Source organism: Zonotrichia albicollis, chromosome 5 (genome assembly GCF_047830755.1).
Source record: "Zonotrichia albicollis isolate bZonAlb1 chromosome 5, bZonAlb1.hap1, whole genome shotgun sequence".
In the NCBI taxonomy this organism is placed as follows: domain Eukaryota; kingdom Metazoa; phylum Chordata; class Aves; order Passeriformes; family Passerellidae; genus Zonotrichia; species Zonotrichia albicollis.
The window spans coordinates 73,164,221-73,184,138 of NC_133823.1; the positions used below are offsets into that span (position 1 = coordinate 73,164,221).

General features: G+C 41.8%; 1 protein-coding gene across 1 annotated transcript in view; it reads left to right on the forward strand.

Moving 5' to 3' along the window:
- LOC102062974 (arylsulfatase J) overlaps positions 1–15,780 on the forward strand; it is a 77,558-nt gene extending 61,778 nt beyond the window's left edge. The window contains exons 5-8 of the transcript XR_012580608.1: positions 1,172–1,264; positions 2,816–2,935; positions 10,850–10,969; positions 12,150–15,780. The gene's annotated coding sequence lies outside the window, so the exon portion shown is untranslated. The remainder of the gene's footprint in view (positions 1–1,171; positions 1,265–2,815; positions 2,936–10,849; positions 10,970–12,149) is intronic.
- The last annotated feature ends 4,138 nt before the right edge of the window (positions 15,781–19,918 follow it).

The window sequence follows — 19,918 nt, forward strand, 5'->3', positions numbered from 1 at the left end:
AATGGTTGCACACAAGACTCTGCTAGTGACTTACCTGCACACAAGTCTTATTATTCACATAAACATCTATTATTTGAACTAAAATTGAACTCCTATGCCAGGATGCAGAACAGGAGAGGTGGCCATTAATTTCTTCCATGTCTCTAATACTTGACAGCAAAAGCATTAACTTACTATCTATTTATTATTATTACTGTGCCTTTACACTTGAGCTGGTTCAGAGAGACCATTGTGCTCCAAATGTGTAAATTATGGAGAGAATGGAGATGGCTCAATACAAGTAAAGCCATAGTAGCTCACAGAGTAGTGACCCAGGAAGAGTCTCGTGTGGTAATTGATAGCAAAACTAAACATTACACTTGTAATCATGCAGGGGCCATCAAAATTAATTGTATTTGAGTGCAAACTGCTGCAAAGCTTAATCTCTTCAGGGGAGGATTTGTGGAAGTGCAGTATCCTTCAGGGAACCATGCAAATCTGCATTGCAATGGCCTTTTTCCTGAGGTTTCCTCAGGGATCACAGAGAATTTATAGGGAGGCTGCATTTTTTTGTAGTCACACTGCCTTTACCAGCTGCACAAATTCTTCCTCGAATGACTACATTCCACAAGAGCTATTACAGAAAATGCTGAGATTCTTATTTCATTGCCTTTAGTTGTTCTGCAGAGACAACTTGTCTCTAACAAATACCCAGAGAATGCAGGTTCCAGGAGTGAGAAGAGCCTGCATGTTCATCCTTTCCACTGAGGGTGTTTGGAAAACACTGTTAAATCTGCATGCACATTGTATGCAGCTGAAGGGGAACAGTGGCTGTGATTGCAAAAGAAGTGTTAAAAAGAGCCTTGACTTGTGCCTGTGTTGTGTGGGATGGATACCCAAGGCCACACAAACCAGAGATTTAATTCCTGCTTTTATCTCTTCTTCTGTTGCTGCCTGGGAATTCATTACCTTTATCAATACAGAAAAATAAGCTCTTTTCTTTTAAAGCAACAGCACAGTAAAAGTAAGCAAATTGTGACCTCATTTGTTGGTAGCAGTGGTGAGATGAACTGCAGCTCTGACCTATTTCTCCAGGGTTACAATTATCTGCAGTAATGGTACCATTTTGCTTCTTAAATCCTGGATTATTGTAATTTGAGATTTAGAGAAGTTACTCTCTCTCTGCTTACAGACCTCGGTCCTTCAGGGACAAGCCAGCATGAGGGATGAATGAATACACATGAGGGAGCAAAGACAAGGCAGGGGATCAAGCCAGGAGGATTTGGTAATTTTCATTTTAATATTTTAGATATATATCATTTAAGAAGTTGTCTATGTAATCAATATGATTTTATTTCCACGCACATATAAGTTTATATATATATATATACACATGAAAAAATGTACTTCCCTATCCATATGTGTCCCCACATGGAATGATCTAAACCAGGGTCACATGGTGAGGGGTCTGGGTTTTGTTCACTTGTCTGGCAAACTCCACTTTGCTGAGACATGATCAGCCTCTCTGTGCACCATGGGAGTGATAAATATAAAAGACTTCAAGAAATCAAGTTCTTAGGTATTCAGAACCAAACCCCTTGGTGATAGAAGTTGACACAGCTGCCTTTAAATCAATTTAATACTTGCTTAAATCAATGGAAGGAAAGTGAATTTCATTGTGTGAGGATCTGGTATTTATAATCCAATTTCATTTTTTATTTATTAGCAGTGTATACAACCTTGAAGAACAAGCTTTTTTTCCCCCTGAGTTTTACATGTATCTGTATCACCAAAATGAGCAGAAAATATGTTCATATGTTTTCCTCAAGTCAAATTTCCATGGTAAATTTTCAGCCTTCAGAATATACCATAGATTCAGTGGGTTCTTGGCCATGGCTGTGTTTGGTCAAAGTTGGACTCGATGGCCTTGAAGGTTTTTTCCAGCCCCAGTGATTCCACAATTCCATAGGTTTTGTTGTGTCACCACTCAGGGTACTGTGGGCAGCATTTGCAGCAGTGTTGTGTTGGTACCAAACACAGAAATCTTGAGTCAGGTTCTCACCCAGCACAGGACCAGCTCTAAAACCTGAGATTTTTAGCAAGAAAAACCCCAACAGACCAAACCAACCAAACCAACTCACGTCTCTCTATTTACCACTGCTTTGTACCACATCTTCAGCTTTGTCCCAGCCCATAAACACAAAACACATAACTCCAGGACTCTTCCACAGTTATGTGCCACGTGCTAGAAACTGAATTCCCTGTTGTCACCAGGAGCAGTGCACAGACCATTCAGGCCATGGATTTCACAGCAGTTTCACTTACTTTATTCAATCCTGCTGGTTGTCCTGCCTTCAGTTGAACAGGAAATCATTCCCTTTTTTGTCCCAGATGTACTCTGTAGAAGGTGATCACATAAAATGAATGGCTGCTCAGGGCTGACTTTTCCTGAGGGTATCATTGTGTTGGGTATTATCATCTGTGTCAGGGGGACGCCACAAGCACCACCCATGGAATTTGTAGATTTTGAGGAGCTCTGCCATGCCTCAGGAGGCTGAAGTCAGGCAAGGATGAGTAAACTGCTCTTTGTGAGAGGCCTTGTGTGTTTGGATTCCTGTGAAAAGTCAGGAAGGTGTTTGGGGGGAATGGTGCTGGCTGAGGGTTTGAGGGAGACGTTCATGGCTGACACACGGGCTCAACCTCTGCTGGCCTCGGACAGGGATGCAGGGAGAGCACAAGAAAACAGGGGGTGCTGGGGCTGAGGCAGCTGACAAAGCTGAAAAATTGCTGCTGTTGTTTAAATTACTGCAACAAATTTTAAATCTTTCCCATCCAGGTAGCAAAGAAGGGATTGACACTGGCACTGATGGGAAGGAGATACTGCCGTGGTTTGCCCAAAACTGAGACTAAACGTTTTCTTTCCTCCTGACGGATGTGCATTGGAAACAGGCAAAAGGTGGGTGCCTCAAAGCCACAAGAGAGGCTTGCTGTAAAAATGAGAACACACATTAAAATCTCTAGCACTAACTCTAAGAGTAAATCAAACATTTTCCTCATTCCCTAAACACAACAGCTCAGCAGATGCATCGGAAAAGGCAGATAAATAATCAAGCCAGTGTTGGTTTACAGCTGTCCGGGGAATTTCAGGTACTCTTGGAATCCTGTGGCTCCTAAGATGGCAGTAATGTGCATTTAGGACTTTCTTTAGAATTCTCTTCTTCTTTTTGTCTACATAAAGTTTTGGATTTTTTTTTTTGTGATAGAAGGGTATGTACATTAAGATACCTTCCACTATATGATCAGGTTGTTATGGGTATTATCATAATTAATTACTTTAATTCCCCTTAAAATATATAACTAGTTTCAAGGTCAAGAAAATTAATAAATGGCCAATAACTAACATTTACCCAGTATATATTGAAATAAAATTCCTGAGAAGATCAAAAGTTGGTTATTAAGATTTCACAATGGATAAGAATCACTAGCCATGCAGTAATCTAAAATATACAGACAAAAATAAGTGTCTTTTAGTATAGCTGTAATATAAGTACTAGTTGCCTTTTACATGACTCAGTCTTTAAATTAAAGTTTCCGGACTTTACTTCAAATCCTGGATTATGAACAGTATACCATAGATATTTTTCAGCTGTTTATCTCTACTTTGCTACAATTGTAGTAACAGAAATTTGTTGCTAAGAAAAACATAAATACATTTGGTACAATGTAGCTTGTTTGGGTTTTATATTGTTATTAAAACTTAGAGATTTGTTGTGACATCGCTGCATCTTAAAACAAAAACAGATGAACTTTATAGAGTAGTAAATAGTTGATCAATTTTGAGTCAGATTTGAAAGTAAGAAATTTTGGCCAAAATAGGAGAAGGTTTTAAATGCAGATTAAAACCAAATATGTTTACCATCTGTGTCCAGCTCTGCCCTCTCCTCTCTTTTTCCATGCTACCTCAAATGTTAGTCTAGGAAGAACTGGAAATAAAATTTCTCTTCACCATCTGTTATGTGATATTTGGAAGAAGTCCTTATTTGACTAGTAATGAGATAATTAGGACCAGTTGGGCTATAAATCATTACCCTCAAATTTACAAATCTGGTACATTTTTAAAGGTAAAACAGACAATGCCCTATGTGGAAAGGGCCACATACCCCAAGAAACAGAGGCTGTTCCAAGCATTCAAATACCAAACATGGAGGAGCCTTTCAAGGGATTATACATAGGGGGAAAAATGCTGAGGAGTACAAGGTAAGAGGAGCTCAACAGGAGCACAGAAAGGGTTAATGACCCAGGGATTATCTGTTCCAAAACTACATGGAAGACACAGCTAGGAAGAAAAGGCTTCTCCTAACACAAACATCCAGTGAGGAAATAGCATACAGCAACATGGGATTATCCCCCAAAAGATGAAATTGGAAAGGATTTCCCATCCTAATTACATCAACTTTATAAGGATCAAGTTTAGACAAAATATCCCAAAGCTGACTTGACAACTTCACAGAGGAAGGAGAAAATCCAAAACAGACCCAGATGTTGCATGCTACGGGCAACTTGCTATGAATGAGTCACAGACATTATGTAAGCAAGGACAGGGAAGGAGCAGGGGAAGGTCACCCAGGAGCTCCCTGTTGTGCTGGGCACTGGGAAAACACAGAGCACGAGAGGAGCCCAAGCCCTGAGCCCAAGCTGGAGAAGTGCAGAATGCTGGGTCCAAGGGGGTGTGCCTGGGAAGGGGTTTTGCCACGCACTGGGAAGGCAGTGAGAGAGGAAGAGAACTGGGACCATCACAGTGCTCTGCTGAGGAAGGGCTGTGGGAATGGCCGAGCAAGGCAGAAGGCAATAGCTGGTCACTCAGGGCTGGGGAGGGACAGTGTGCTTCCCCTGGGGATGTGTGGTGGTGAGGAAGGGAAGTGCTGCTGGGTCCTACCTGGTGGCAATGCTGTGTTAATCCAGTGCTGGTTTTAGGGGTTTGTGGTACTGTGGTACATCAGAAGGTGATGCCTAGGCAGATGAGGAGGTATGTTCTCTTTTTTGGGGCAGAAATATAGGAGGTAGATCTTGGCTGACTGCAGCAGATTGTGCTTTCAATAAACGGGAACAGCCTTTGGGTAAGAAAGCTGTGAATAATTTCTGTGTCTGTTTCTGCATGCTGTGTCAGTTGCTCATAGGAGATCATTAACATGCCTCAACACTGTCACATCTGAAGGTTTTACTGTGAAGGTCCCTCCAAATCCCCACTTCCCACGTTATCACTATATTGCAAAGGTTTCATATTGCTAAAATTTCATGCCTCCTTGATGTTTCTCACAGGCAGCTCCTCCAAGCACTGACTCTTCCTTGCCCTCACAGCACCCAGCTGACTCCAGGTCCCCTCAACCAACCAGCCAACCCACTCTTTTATAGCACTCTTCTTGTTATTGGCCTGTTAAAGTCAGGCCTGCTCCTAATCTTTAATAACTGGCTCAGCTGCAACTCCTTAAGGGGTGAGATTACTTTCTATACTACCTTCATTTACTTATATTCTATCCCCCTACACACACACAGCTAGGGCACAGGAATTTCTCTGTGTAGGAGTGCAGCAGGCACCTGGCCATAGGAGGTGAGTGTGTACGTTCTGTTACTGTACATGAGAGACACTCTGTACCCCATGGGAGTGGAAATGGAAGGGGGTTTTTCTCCAAACATCCAAAGGGAACATTCTGCCTCAGCCATGGCTCTCCTCTTCCCATCCTTCCTATGGATTTTATTTGCTTGCCTATTGGAGAAAAGGAATAGGTAAGAAAAGCCTAATTGAGGCAAGATTAATACAGTTCCACTGAGAATAAGGGAAAGATTTATTCTCCCCCTCCCTTCTACATGTCTTGCTGTGGACTCTGCCTCGCCTAACATATGTACCTTTGTTCATTTACTTCCTGCTGGTCACCTGGGAGAAGCCTTTCTCCTGGAATTTATTGCCTTGGCTGCCTTGTTTCTGTCCATGCTCATAGTAAGATGTAGTGAATGCTCATGTATTTGTCTTATTCTCAGATGTGACTGAAAGGGATTTATCTATGCTGAAAAATATGTACTTTTGGCTTGGTGCAGCCAGGAGTTACCGTAAAGAAAACGTTAGAGAAACTGGAGCCTCTGAGCTGGCAAGAAATGTAAAGCTTTCAAAGAGTGGGCCCCAGAGGAGCTGCTGAAATAAAGCATCAGGTTCTGCAGGAATGAGCAGCCTTGGGGTGCTGCTCTGTGCTTTTCTTGCCCTGAGCCCGCTCTCACCTCGGGCTGACAGCATTAGCAAGTGCTGGAGGAAGTGCGTGCTTCCTTTAAATACCTGCTGATGAGAGGCTGGAGAGGAGACCAGGGGAACGTGAGAGCACAATTTAATTGATGTGTAATTGACTCGGGCAAGGGGAAGGAGGCTGGGTCATGCCCTGTGTGCTGTGTGTTCTTGCTAAACTTGTCCTTGAGGCTGGCAGACAGAAAGTCCTTTACAGCTCTTTCTGAAAAGAACAGAATTGAAGGTCACCCTGTGGCATCACTGTAATATTTTACCCAGAAAAGAAGCACCTTTACCCAACTGTCAGACTCTCAAACCTATCATTGGCATTAATGAGCTTCAAACAGGCTCTGGGCCTTTTTTCCCAACAGCTGCATTTACTGAAATTGTCTATACTTTTCTGTATTCAAAATGTCATTTTCATTTTTACTTTTCTGTAGAGGAAGGCAGCTGTCCTTTGCTTCTTCATGTACAACCTGCCCTTGACATTTTACCACTTCACATCTTGCCAAACACAAAACTCCTGAAACAAAGTGCTTTTGGGGTGGTGTGAGTGATGCTCCTGCTCCCCAAGCTGCTCCAAAGCTGCCATGGACAGCATGGGGACCAAAGGTACATTGGAAAAGCTCTCAGTGTTTCAGCTCTGCTTGCCAAACGAGTCTTTCCACACCTTTTGCTTCCCTTTCTTTAAAGTGCAAGTTTTCACTTGGAGTCACTGCTGTCACCTTTTCCTTCTTCTCTTAGCCCATGCCTGGGAATGAAGGGAATGCTGTTGAACAGTGCAAGGAAATGAAAACAGCAATATTTATTTTGCTGTACTGTGGCTTTCATTTCCTTCAAAGCCACGCTGCTTTTTAACCTGCAGTTCTCTTTTTTTAGCCCAGACTTGTGGTTTTGGGGGCATCTACTCAAAGTGTTTTTATTAAGTTCTCAATTGTCACTTCCTTCAGTTTAATTCTATTTTCTCTCACACCTCATGTTCTTTAAAATTGGTTTTGGCTTGTGGAACTGTCTCTTAAACACCAACTAAAATATACTGTTATTTAGTGCTGGAAATACCTTCTTGTGTTTGGGGACTCCTCTGTAATTTGTAGAAATCCTGAGGCTGTTTCAGCAGTAGAGACCTGAGGCTGCCATCAAACTACAGGTTTGTTCCTCCCCTTAGTGCTCAAGGATGTTCTTGTTGAAGAAACTGAGGGCCAATTCCTCTTTGTGCCTCAATTTGGAGAGCTTTGTTCAAGACAGTGAGTGTCCAGTTTGTTGTCATCCTGATTACCTACATTTTTTATATTTACTGATATTACTTCCCTTTTACCCATTTGCTTCTGGCTCCAAGCAGTGATTTAACATTTAATTTATAAAGAAGAAAACCAACCAAACCAACCCCCAAACACCACCAGATGCCAGTGCTGGTAGCTCAGATGGATACAGGCTAAACCATATAAAATTCTTTGTGTTATTAATTCTCCACTGCAGTAGACTTAAATTACATCTTTCCTTTTGTTAAGCAGCTCCTTGAAGTTTCTCTTGCCATCTTGACTCCTGCTAAGTTATTTTTGCCGTCTCTTTCCTGTTTTTACTTTTCTCTGTCAGTTTAAGGGTCCCCTGACCAGTGTACCCTTGGCTCACCACAGCATGAGAGTTATCCAAGATGCCCTTAACCTTTTTATGCAGCCAGTGGGGCACTTCTGGATTTCCTCTTTTCCTATTTCTGGGATTTCTTTTAGGATCCTGAAACCAAGCCAGGTGAGCAAATTGGGCTTGTGCATCTCTTCACTGCCTTTAGAACTCCCATTAGTCAGTTGGTATGTGCACTGAACTAATTTTCTACCACTTATTTGTTTCCCTGTGTGAGCACACTGATCACATTTAATGCCTTTTTGGGGAAGGGAAATGAGATGGTAATTTGGGAGTTATTTCTGAACGATGATGTTCATTTTAAATAAGAAAACTCTGTTGCTGCAAGGCACTAACAATTGTTTTCACCTCAGATATAGTCAGTAGTATTTGAAAATTATTTCCACTGATCCATCTCCAAATGAAGAAGTTCCATTTCTCCTCTCAATCTGAGATCAATGCAGAGAGTTTATCTTAATCTCTTTATCTGAGCCGTCTGTCCTCCCAGACTAATGGCTGCAATCAGGCAGTGGGCAGGCCACAGATAGCAGCCCTGGGGTGTTGTGGTGACTGTGAGTTAGCAATTTTACTGCAAGACAGGTCATCCAGAGACATTTTAACCTCAGCAATTATTTTTCACAATGCCAGTGACATCATGAAAGGAGGCAGAAGTGAATTCCTTTGGACAATTATAAGCAGAGATTGCTCTTGCCCCTGATATTTATGGGGTGCCAGCCATCAGGAGAGGTTATGTGGGTCTCCAGAGCAACCCTGCCAAAACCTCAGAGAAGTTCCAAAATGGCAATAATTCCTGATTTCAGTGTGTATGGCTAATTGTTTTTCCTGAAAGAAAAGCTCATGTTTGGCAGGATCCTTTGTAACAAGAAGATAGCAAAGGTTGTAAATCCTTGGACAGCTATTACTGCACAATCAGACGTGGTAAGTCATACCTATCTCCCCTGGAAACACAGTAATGTGCTGCTAAAGCCAGGGAAAAAATGGGATTTAAAGCCTTTATGAGCCATACAGAGAATCCTTGGGCTGTTTTTAAGAAATAGAGCAGTATGATATTGATCACTGTATGTATGTGCAATATGTGTGCAGTGGAGTGGTCTGCAAAATACACTACATAGAATGCATTTTTAAAACACAATAGGGACAGAAACACAACTATTTCCCACAGAAGCAAATTATTTCTATCACTGTATGCAAATGAGCACAGGTAAGAGGAAAAATGTTGATAAATCAAATATCTGGTGTACTCTACTCAACCAGTGTTCCAACCCAAACTTTCCCTTCTCTCATGGACAGGGAGGGAGTCTCCTCTTTTGGATAAAATCCCAGTTAAATCTTGGCTGTCTCTAGTTGGGTGTCTGAGCATCTAGTTTCCTTATCACTTGGAAACAACTATTGAGAGATGGGCTTGACTTTGTCCTACTCAGATGATGGTTAAATGGGACTTGTGGTGCCAGAACTTATCACTGTAGATATAGTATTTTTTTCTATTTTAAGCAAGCATAGAGAAGGGCTGATGAGATGTCCCCCAAATAATAATTATAACCTGATTTAGACATGTAATTTTAAGTAATGGGTAGAAGTTGGCTTTACCATATTTTAAAAAGAGAAAGTCCAATCTGAAAAGCTGCCAGGGGGATGGAACAGCCTGATCTGAACAGCTCTGAGCAGCCATTCAAGGATGACAGGGAAAAGAAAAACCTGTCTTGTGATCAGAGCCTGAAACCAAGCACTGAGAGAGGATGCAGCTGCACTCTGAACACACAAATGGTATTAACAGCATTTGGGGACAAGCTAATGGAAATTAAAGGATAACAGTGGAGCTGAACAAATGGCTCCAAGCTGAAAATGGGTATGTGTGGGCTGGCTACCAAGCAAAGTTTTCTAACTGATAGTGTTGTATTGGCTTGGAGTAGAATTTTAATCTGATTAGCAGAGCAAGGCAAGAGGGGAAGCTGCCCGTAGTATAGATGGGTGATATGGCCCAGAAACATCCTTCTGGTCCTGTGTGTTCAATTCCTGTATGCCTACAAAAAAGACAAGGCCTGTGAGCAGGCTGACCTGCAAAGGAATCAAGTGAAAAAATGGGAAAGAAAACCAAGTAGCTCGTAAATTCCTTGCTGAGATTTTCTGTTGCCTCAAGTGTTGTCATTCACATTGCAGTTCCATAGATTGAACCCTTTCTGTTCCTATCAATCTGTTTTAAAAGAAGTGAGCTTGCAAATGCTCAGTTAGGCACATGCATCTGTAAACTAATTAAAGATGGGACAGCGAGCAAAGACATCTTCACTGGTCCAGGACCTCCTGTGGAGCCCTCTCATTCCCTATTCCTGTTTTCCTGAGTGACCTGTTCAGTTTTCATGGTACCCAGGCAGTTGTTACTCCATTCACTTAGCTTAGTGTAACCTCAGTTTTCAGCTTGAGAAAGATTTCAGCTGACAGGCATTATTCATAATGCTCATAACTTCAACTGTGGCGTTTGCTTATAAATAATTTGTATAAAAGCATATGCTTTCCTTTTATAGCAACACAGGAGATCATCCCATTACCAGTAGTTCAGTTATTAAACATATTCATCCACCTTAAAAAAAAAAAAAGAGTCTGACAGGCAAAGCAAATGTGCCCTACTGAGGAAAAATGTTTGGGACTGATGTTCAAAGTCCCTGCTTGTTAAGAAAGACACACTATGAGAAAGTGTCTCAACCACATGTCTTTTTCACACTAGAAACTTGTAATGTTTCTAGGGGCTCCCCAAAATTGGCATAATTAAGAAAACCCCGGTGCATTACTTGTACTTGATGATTTTAATATTTTTAACTTCTTTTTTTTTTCTTCAAAAAAAGATGAGTAAACCTTTACTGCAGGTAGAGCAGAGGACTGCATAGAACTGCTTCACTTTAATAATTTAGAAAATAGCTTTTCCTCATATCAGAAGCTTCAAGGTCAAGTAGATGTCTTATTTTTCAGCTGAGATTGGGAAGGTGATGAGAGAAACAATACAACCAGAACCCCGTCTCCACAATCTGAAGTAAAGAAGAAATCTTACATCATGGATAAACTCATTTTTCTGCTGATGATGGATGAAGGGTGAGTTTATGCATGAGCTATTGCTGTTTATAGTTCCAGGGACGCTGAATTACAAATGCAGATGAGGGCTGTATTTTAACACTTGGGAAACAACTTTCTGAACCCTTTGGCAGGGCTGTTGAACTAAACACAAAGCTTTTATCTCTCTGAATCTCTCAGGGCATATTAATCCTTCACTTAGAGGTTTGTCAGATGAAAAGCTGTTTGAAGGGTTTGATATTTTTTTGATTGTGTGTGGATTGTATTGGTGCTGTGTAGAGATCACATAAAGGCAGAGTCAGGAGTCCCAGAGAGGAGACCAGGGCTGGAGGGACCGTGATTTGACAGCCCCACGTTCCTTATGCTCTTAGGCTCCTTGGATCCTACAAATCCTTACTTACCAAGCAATCTTCTCCCATGTAAGTAGCTTTGAGCACTCAGGAAATACAGGAATCTTTATCTGAGCATCAGAGCCACGTTTGCTATGCAGCAAAATAGGTCACAGTCGTTTTTCTGTAAGGCTTTCACTAGACAGACCCACACCAAAGGTGAGCTAGTTTGTGGGGTTGGAGGGGAAGCCTGCTTTTCTGTGCCAAGTCCTTTGCCAGCCATTCTTAAAGCTGATCCCAGCCAGTTATTCTACACAGAAAGGACACTCATTTTTTCAGCAAAGTGGGAGAATAGCAGCCTAATTTAATGCAATCCCTGCAATGTCTCTTTTGAAGCTCAGACAGGATTCAGAGATGTTCAGCCTGTTCCAGTTCTGAATGTCTTACTGAGTTTTGAAAAACTATTACTCAAATTTTCCTTTGATTTTAACTTGGTTTTTTTCCCCCATTTTTCTATAAAATTTGTCAAAACCAAGGCAATATCTTTGAAAGTGTTTTCAGAAAGAAAAACCAATTTTGTTTTCTACCTAGTTCTGCAATCAAGCACACAGAAATACCGGCTCCTATCTACCTAGTTAAGGTGTCCAGGGCATCTACACTGGAGCTCGGACACTTGCATGTACATACCTAGCAAAAACCAACAGCAAGGCTGGGACTAAGCCTTGTGTCCTTGGGGGGGTGTGGCACCACCTTGACATCTTCAGTGTCATGCTTTTGATAAGCTACCAGAACATCCAGTTTGGTGGGTGATTGGTGGACAATTTGTGATTGTGGAAGTCTCTCTCCTCTTGGTTTTTTTTTTTTTTCCCCAGGGAGGACATACAACTGTAGGACAAGTACAGAGGGCTGAAGGACAATTATGTCAACAAGGAAGCAATGCAGGAACAGAAACCTGAGTCAATATTCAGTCAGACCCTTTAATTGTGCAGCTCATTTTGTACCAATGGAAGTAAATCCTTAATTCTGAAGCAACTTGTGCCTAGGGGAAAGGAGTGCAAGAGCCTTTGGTATCCCCATAGACAGCCCCTGATGGGAATCATGATACAGTGAAGAGAGGTAAAACCTTAACCAGTCTGGAATTCAGGAGCAGTGGAAGCACCCGAGGAGAAGAGAATATGGACCTCAGGAGAAGAAATTATTTTAGAGACATGTATAGATATATATAGAGGGAGATTTGACCCGTGTTTTTATCAGGTGAGAGATCCAATATAAAAGGAAGTCACTGTGGTAAAGAATGTAAGGTTGTCATCAGGCCACAGAAAATCTCTTCACAAATTCTTTATTTCCAGGTTGGAGTTCAGGAACAGAGGAATGTAAGATCAAACCAGCTCACATGCTGCAACACTTAAAGTACCCTATTTTAAAAATAGAAATCAGATCTGATCTCTCTTAGGAAGTAAAAAAAAAGTATTGTGCAGAAAATTACAAGAAGTTCTGGATCAGATTATGTGGTCAGCAGCCTAAGTGGCTTAAAATGATCAAAACTCCAGTAAAAAAAAAAAAAAAAAATCTCTCAGAAGACTGTTCAGATTGCTCTGGGTATTTTTGTTTGAGTGGTCACAGCGTGAGCAACAGCCAGCCCAGAGCAGCTGAGATGGAGGAGCAGGGCAGCAGCCGTGGGCTGGAACACCACTGTCACCGGAGAGTGAATTACAGCCTGTCAGTGAAAGGTGACACAAAACTACAGACACCGTGCCACAGGAAAAGCCTCCAAGGGGCTCCTGGCCTGGAACCCAGCTTGGGGGGAGCTGTGTGTGTGTCTGGGATGTTATTTTAGGAGAAGATCCTTCACGGCATCTCCTCACTGGCCTGAAGTGATGCTTCTCGGGGCTGAGCATCTCCCGCGAGTCACGGAAAGCAGAGCAGGGCAAGAGGCAGCAGCCAACAAACAGCACGTTACTCTGCATCTCAGAAATCTCCACCAAGGCCATTTATTCTCCTCTGAGAATGAATAACTAATGAGAAGCCTCCTCTTGCCAGTTATTGTAGCGCTGCACAGAGCGGGTTGGATGTGGAGCTGCTATTAATAGCACTGAACGAGCTGCTAATTGGGCAGTTATGTAATGGCTTTGTTATGAAACCTAGTTTGGGTTTGACACCTTCTGTTTCCTAAAAACAACAGTAAAACCCCCAGACAAACCCAGGGTTAGCAGTGCGTGACATGAAATAAAGGCTGAATAATTACCAATGTTTCAAAACTCAAATAGAATTAAAAAGGGGGGGAAAATCAATTTGTTTCTCTGGATTGCAGCAGAAGTGAGCTGGAAGAGAATCATACCACAGATCTGCTGTTCAAAGGGATACTTCAAAGTAACTTTCTCTAATACCTGCCCTGCAAATGCTGACAAAAATCCTCCAAGCGACCTGTTTCTTCAACTTGTAAAGTCTCAGAAAGTATTTCTGTAATTTAAAAAAAGTTGTGCTTTGAATGAGCACAGACAGAATATATTTGAAGGAGAAAGAAGGACCAGAAAATGCCTGTGTTGGCGCTCTCTGGTACAAATCGTGCACAAGGATGAGGCACGAATCTCTGCTCTTGTAAGTGACAGTAGATAACCTGTAGAGTTTGACATTTTAAAGTAACTTATTGAAAAAAAAAAAAAAGGGGAGAGAAACAGGTGGGGATGCCATTTTGTTCCCTGCTCTAGAGAAGGAGAGAAGATTGCAGTGCATTAGGAGGGAAGCTTTTATCCAGGGTGGCCCTTTGGAGTGGCTCTGTCCCTGGTTCCTCTGAAGGCTGCACATCACTGATGCAATTCCCAGCCCTGGGAGCTGCTCCTGCTGGGGACACCCTGTCCTGTCCCCTGCTCGTCAGGTGCTGCTCTGCATGCACCAAACACAGCAGCGTTCAGAGCCTGCAAGAAGGGTCCCTACAGATGTTTGTAGTTGTATGTACAGTGTTGTAACATTCATAGAAATGGAAATTCCTGTGAAGTGAAAATCAACACTATGCCAGCGGTTGTTGTTTGATCAGTGTTATCCGTAATCTTTTGGTGCTGGGGGAGATCAAGGCTGTGACTCCAGAAGGAGCACACAAGCCATCCAAAGAACACTTCATCTGTCTGTTTACAAACATACATCCTCGCCTTTGTGCAGAGAAGCATGTGGGGTTTGCCTCCAGCTGAGTCACTTTACATTTCAGGAAACTGGGCACAGATACTACACTCAGCTCTGCAGAGTTATTTCCCACTGTCCAGATGATAATAAACCCCCTGGGTTATCCAGCATGGTAGATGGGGAAGCTGTTATTCCAATAAAAAACCTCCACTTATTTCCTTCATTACTGAAGTGCCCAGAGGAGGCAGCCAAAGGGCTCACAGAGACTGGATGCACAATGTCCCAGCAGCACAGGAATTGCAGCCAGCATGCCTAAAAAGCTGTGATAATTTAGGGTTCAGCAAGTGTTGAAGGGAACAAGACTGGAAATTGGGTGGTCCAGATGGCTCCCACATGTATCCAGTTAATTACCAAGATCTAGAATCTCTTGTCCATTTTATGTGTGTGTGTATATATATATATATATATCAGTGTGCAGAAATACATATAGACACTATTTACTTCATCAGGATATTTTGGAATTACCATGTGGCAAATAATAGAAGGATCTTCTCCTAAAATAACATCAGCAAGCTTCCCTGCTCCTGCACATGAGCTGAAAGGAGTTTCCTCCTCAGTGCATGTTTTCAGTGGTAGTACAGCTTGTTTGTGTTGTTGCTGCTCTCCTGTAGCCTCAGGTGTGGGAGCAGGAGGAGGCACCCAGCAGCTCCCAGGAGTGGTGACTGTTCCATATTTCTGCTGTGGTGCTGCTGAAGGGATCCCATGGAATCCAAACTTCATAGAATACAAACCTTGACAGAGTTCAAACTTAATCCACAGTCCTATGATTGCTTAATTCTCAGTTTTTCTGAATTTATACTGGTATAAAAGTGTGCCTTTGCAGTACTTCAAAACTTCTAAAACACTTTAAACCCCATAGAAATCTTTAACTGTTGTTTACTTAAAACCTTAAAATACTTAGAAATGTCCTTTAAATTATATTTCAATATGGGAATAATATTTTCCTGTGTCTGATATAGTTTTTTTCCCTCTGTGATAGTGTTTTTTGCACCCTTTGCATTGCCTGCCTGCAGTGATGGTACATCTACTGCAATTCCCTGTGTATCCTGCTGATCCTTGTTTTTCCCAAGATAAGGCAACCCAAGCCTTCTTGTTGGTGAGTGCATGTAACTAATGTGTGTCTGTTGCCTATTAATACCTGTTGCCATTTCCTGCTGGATTGATATTTCAGTTTGTATCCCAATCACACTTTAATTGATCTCTGGCAAATGGTTCTCTAATGGAGAAACAGAGAAGCTACTTCTCTACAGGGATATTATCTAGGAAATACCATATTTTTGTTTCCTCTGGATTCTACCAAGTTTTTTTTTTTCTTTTTAATAAATGGAAAGACCTCTCTGCAGTTCAGAATCAATAAAAATTTCTAGGTAGAAATCAGTATGGGAAAGAAGTTTCTGTCAGCTGGAGGAGATGGTGTTTATTTCACTCACCTGACCCAAATGTAAACCAGAAGCAAAGACTTTGCATGTTCATGTGTGTCTGGAGAGGATTTAGGCAGAGAACTGATGGAACTGAGAATGGTAGAGCTCATTACAGCAGCCCTTGGCACCATGAAAGCAGGGGGAACAAGAGACAGGACAACAAGAAACGGCTTCAAGTTGCACCAGAAGAGGTTTAGGTTAAATATTAGGAAATTTTTTTCATGGAAAAGGTTGTCCATCCCTGGCACAGGTTACCCAGGGAAGTGTTGGAGTCACTATCCCTGTAGAAATTGAAAAGACAGGTAGGTGTGGTGATTAGGGACATGGTTTGGAAGTTGTGCATATCTTTATTCTTATGTCTGTTTTACTCTTGCCATGAGCACTCCCTGCTGTCTGGGTCATGAAACCAGCTGCTGCATTTCTCTTCTACTTAGGTTTAAATCCTCCACAGTCTCACAATTGTGTTTTTTTTTTTTTTAAACTCAGCTTCTTTCCAGTCAACAGTGTCTCATATGCACTGGTTTCTTTAAGATCTTCCTCTTCTGACCAAGTCTTTTGTCTTCAGACCAAACTTTTGTCATTAAAATATTTCCCTTTTCTCACCTCCCTGACCACTGTTCCCCTATCTAAAATCTCAACACTGACTTATTTCCCCCATAAAATTCCAGCCTACCTCTTTATCAGTTCTGGTTAACTCTGCTCCCTCCTCTTGGAAAGCCTTTCCATCTCCAGTGCTGGCAATGCCTGTGGATGGGAAGCAGGGGTGTTGATATTCATTTCCTTCTTCAGCTTCCTTCATTGAAAGGATGCTCCAAATCTAAAACATGTGCTAGATCAAATTACAGTCACCTCTCACATTTTTCTTTTAGGAAATGCCTGGAAGTGTTTACAAAGCACTCACCAAAAGCATCCAGAAGGAAGGCTGGGCACAATTTCAGTGCTGGCATGCCAATGTGGGCTCCTGTGTTTCCTGCTTCCCTGGCAGCCCTGGCAGCCCCTATGGAGTTTGTCAGCCAAGATCTCACTCAGTTCCTCACCTTGATGGTATTGGGGTTGTCACAGCCAGCTTTTCCACATGCAGATCTTTCTCTTGGGTTTACATGGCAAGGTAATATTAAAATGAGTCCTGCCAGGCCAGAGAAATGCACATATTTCCCAGAGTCTCTCACCACTGAAGCAGAAGTAACAAAGCCCTGGGAACTCTGGAAAGGGAACCATTTATGCTTTCTGAGTCAGCCACTCACACAGGGTTCAAGACTGGTGCTCAAACTTCCAGAAATCATAGAATCATGGAATCACAGGATGGTTTGGGTTGGAGGGGATCTCAGAGCTCATCTCATTCCACACTCCTGCCATGGGCAGGGACACCTTCCATTGACCACATTGCTCCAAGCCCCAGGAAACAGCTTTGATTCACAGCTTGAAATTATTTTTTTTTAGTAATGTTTATATTTCAAATCCATGTCATGAAAGCCAGTGGCAAAAGGTCTTATTCATGGAGTGTTACTGACTCTAATTGCTTGTAAAAAGAACTGTGTAAACAATGGAATATTTTGTTTGCTAAGAATTCATTAAAAATTACTCAGCTCAAAATAACCAGGACAAGTGCATTAAAAAGAAATCACTCTCTTCAAAAGCATTATTTTAAAGGAGTATTCTTAATTAAGCATACCTCAAATTAAAAAAGAGAGAAGAAAAATGTATTCTTCAAAATTCTGAGATGAAACTTGAATCCTATCAGGGCATTTCTTGTTTCTTTCAGTGCAAACAAATGAAAACATCTGTTTTGCTCAGGCCTGTATTTTTGTCCTTGCCCCACCCAGGAAGATAAAAAATAAGGCATTAATTTTTCATTTCTTTCTCCCTCTGGTGCTTCCAGAGGCTGGAGTTAAGTGGCCAGCAGTGCCTCCCAGCCTGTCAGGAGTGATGCTTTTTTAGGCCAGAGAGAACCTTTGGCCTCCTGCAAAGCAAGAGCGTGACATATTGAAGGGAAGGGAGACGACCCATCCTCTGATCAGCATCCAACTCCAATTTATTGATCCACCAGGCACCTTTTATAACAGTGTTAATTAAGCTCATACATATTGCAAAATCCGAGCTCATCATAGGTCACAGATTAAACATTAATTAATGTTTAATCTCCTTTTGGTTTCAATACCTGTGGTTTGTCATTGAAACCAAGATTTGTGTTCTCACCCTGATTTGAAAAATTCTCAAGGCCTCCATGTTTGTCACTTTGCTTTCCCATACTTTATCCAAGGACAAGGTTCCAGTTCCAGCTGTTGCAGTGAACTGCAAACCCATGCATTTTCTGTGTGGTTTCTCCCAGTTCATCCTCTTTTTTTACCCTGTTCCCGGTTTCCACGGACATTTTTGGTTTTTTCATTGCTTTACTGCAATGATGTAGCTCTGACTGCTCCAGTGCTGTTCATTAGTTTCCCCAAGTGCTTTGCCCCAGGAATATGTGCAGCCCTGGGGAGGACCAAGATTTCTGTTAAAGACCATCTGCTCATAAAGAATTTATCTAAACCCCAGATTCCTCAGGTGTTCTGGGCATTTCCTGCCCAGGCCTCTACTGTCAGTGGCTGTGGCACTTGGTCACTAATTAAAAATACGTCATTCCTAAAAGCCCCCAAAATGAGCAGTACACACTGACCTCTTGGAAGCTCACTTGACTCCTGCAAAACATAAGAAAATGGAAAATCTGTATTTGCAAGGTCAGAAATAAAACAAAAACCTCACTTCAGCTGTCTAAAGCCATACAAAGCAAAGACCTCACTGAATAGCAAACTCTTAAAATTAATACTATTTCCTTTGCCACAATAAATGTTTCAGTACAAAGTTGAATATATAATTCATTCCACTTATCTGTAACATTCTGTTAAACTTCAGGAATTTTAAGTGAACGACTTTAGTTTCTTACAGGCTTGAGCTGCTCTCTTGAAAACCTTTTGGAGAAGAAAAATGTGCCCTGGGATGGCTTTGAAGCATTTTTGGGTTCATTGTTGAGATCTGACGTTCTCCAACGCAGATAAATTGTTTCTGTGGCCTTAATGGAAATCTGAAACTCTACCCAGCATTTAGAATTTCTCCTCATGGACCGGATCCTTGGCTGCCATCCTGCCTGCTTTGGTCTGCTCGGGAGGAATTTGGGGAATGTACCAAATGTTTAAACTGCAGCTACAAATTCAGGTTTTCTTCAGCTCAAGAGGGAACTACAATTAAGACATGATCGTTGTAAGGAGAAAAAGCCCTCTCAGCTGAAGTGTTTCCAAGCTACTCATCAGTTCCCTAGTGTTTCTCTTGCAGAAATTCATCTAGTCCTGTGATATCAATCTTGTAAACAAATACTTTCTTTACTTACCTCCTGTGATAAAATTCATGCTTTATATTTCTCTAGGAACTCCTTGGCCCGTTCTTGTCTTCTTTCAGATTGGGAAATGTGAAAAAAAAAAAAAGTTTAAAAAAAAATCTCAGTTTGGATCACTCATCCTTGTAATGACTTTTAAAAAACCACAAAAACATCAACAAGAAAGTGAATTGAAACAGAATTTAATATTTTCTTCTAAATATTCTTAAAATTAAATAACAACTGTATGGCACAGCAAGAGCAGATACCTGTTCCAAATGCCTGTTCTCAGAGTATACGATGAGGGAAAAAGTGATGAGTGCCAGGGGAATATGTTTCATTTTCTTGTGTCTGTGTACTTGTGGATGAGGAACCTGGCAGCCAGGTCCTGTTAAATACAGGGGTTCACCACTGCTGATTGAGCAACCCAGGCAAGTATTATACCCAGGGATGCACAGCTTCCATGACACTTTTTAGTTTGAGGGGATTTGGACATGTGCTGCTGTTCCAAGTGCCTGTAATGCTCATTCCCTTCCCAGAGATGGGAACAGATCCATTCCTGCTGGTCTGAATGGAAACATCCTCTGGTCTGTCCTGGCCCTGCTGCACAGAGCATTTCCCTGGAGAGGAACTGATGGAGTAAATGCTTTGTGCTTGCTCACGAGTTCCAAAGTCCCTTTGCTGCCACCTTTAT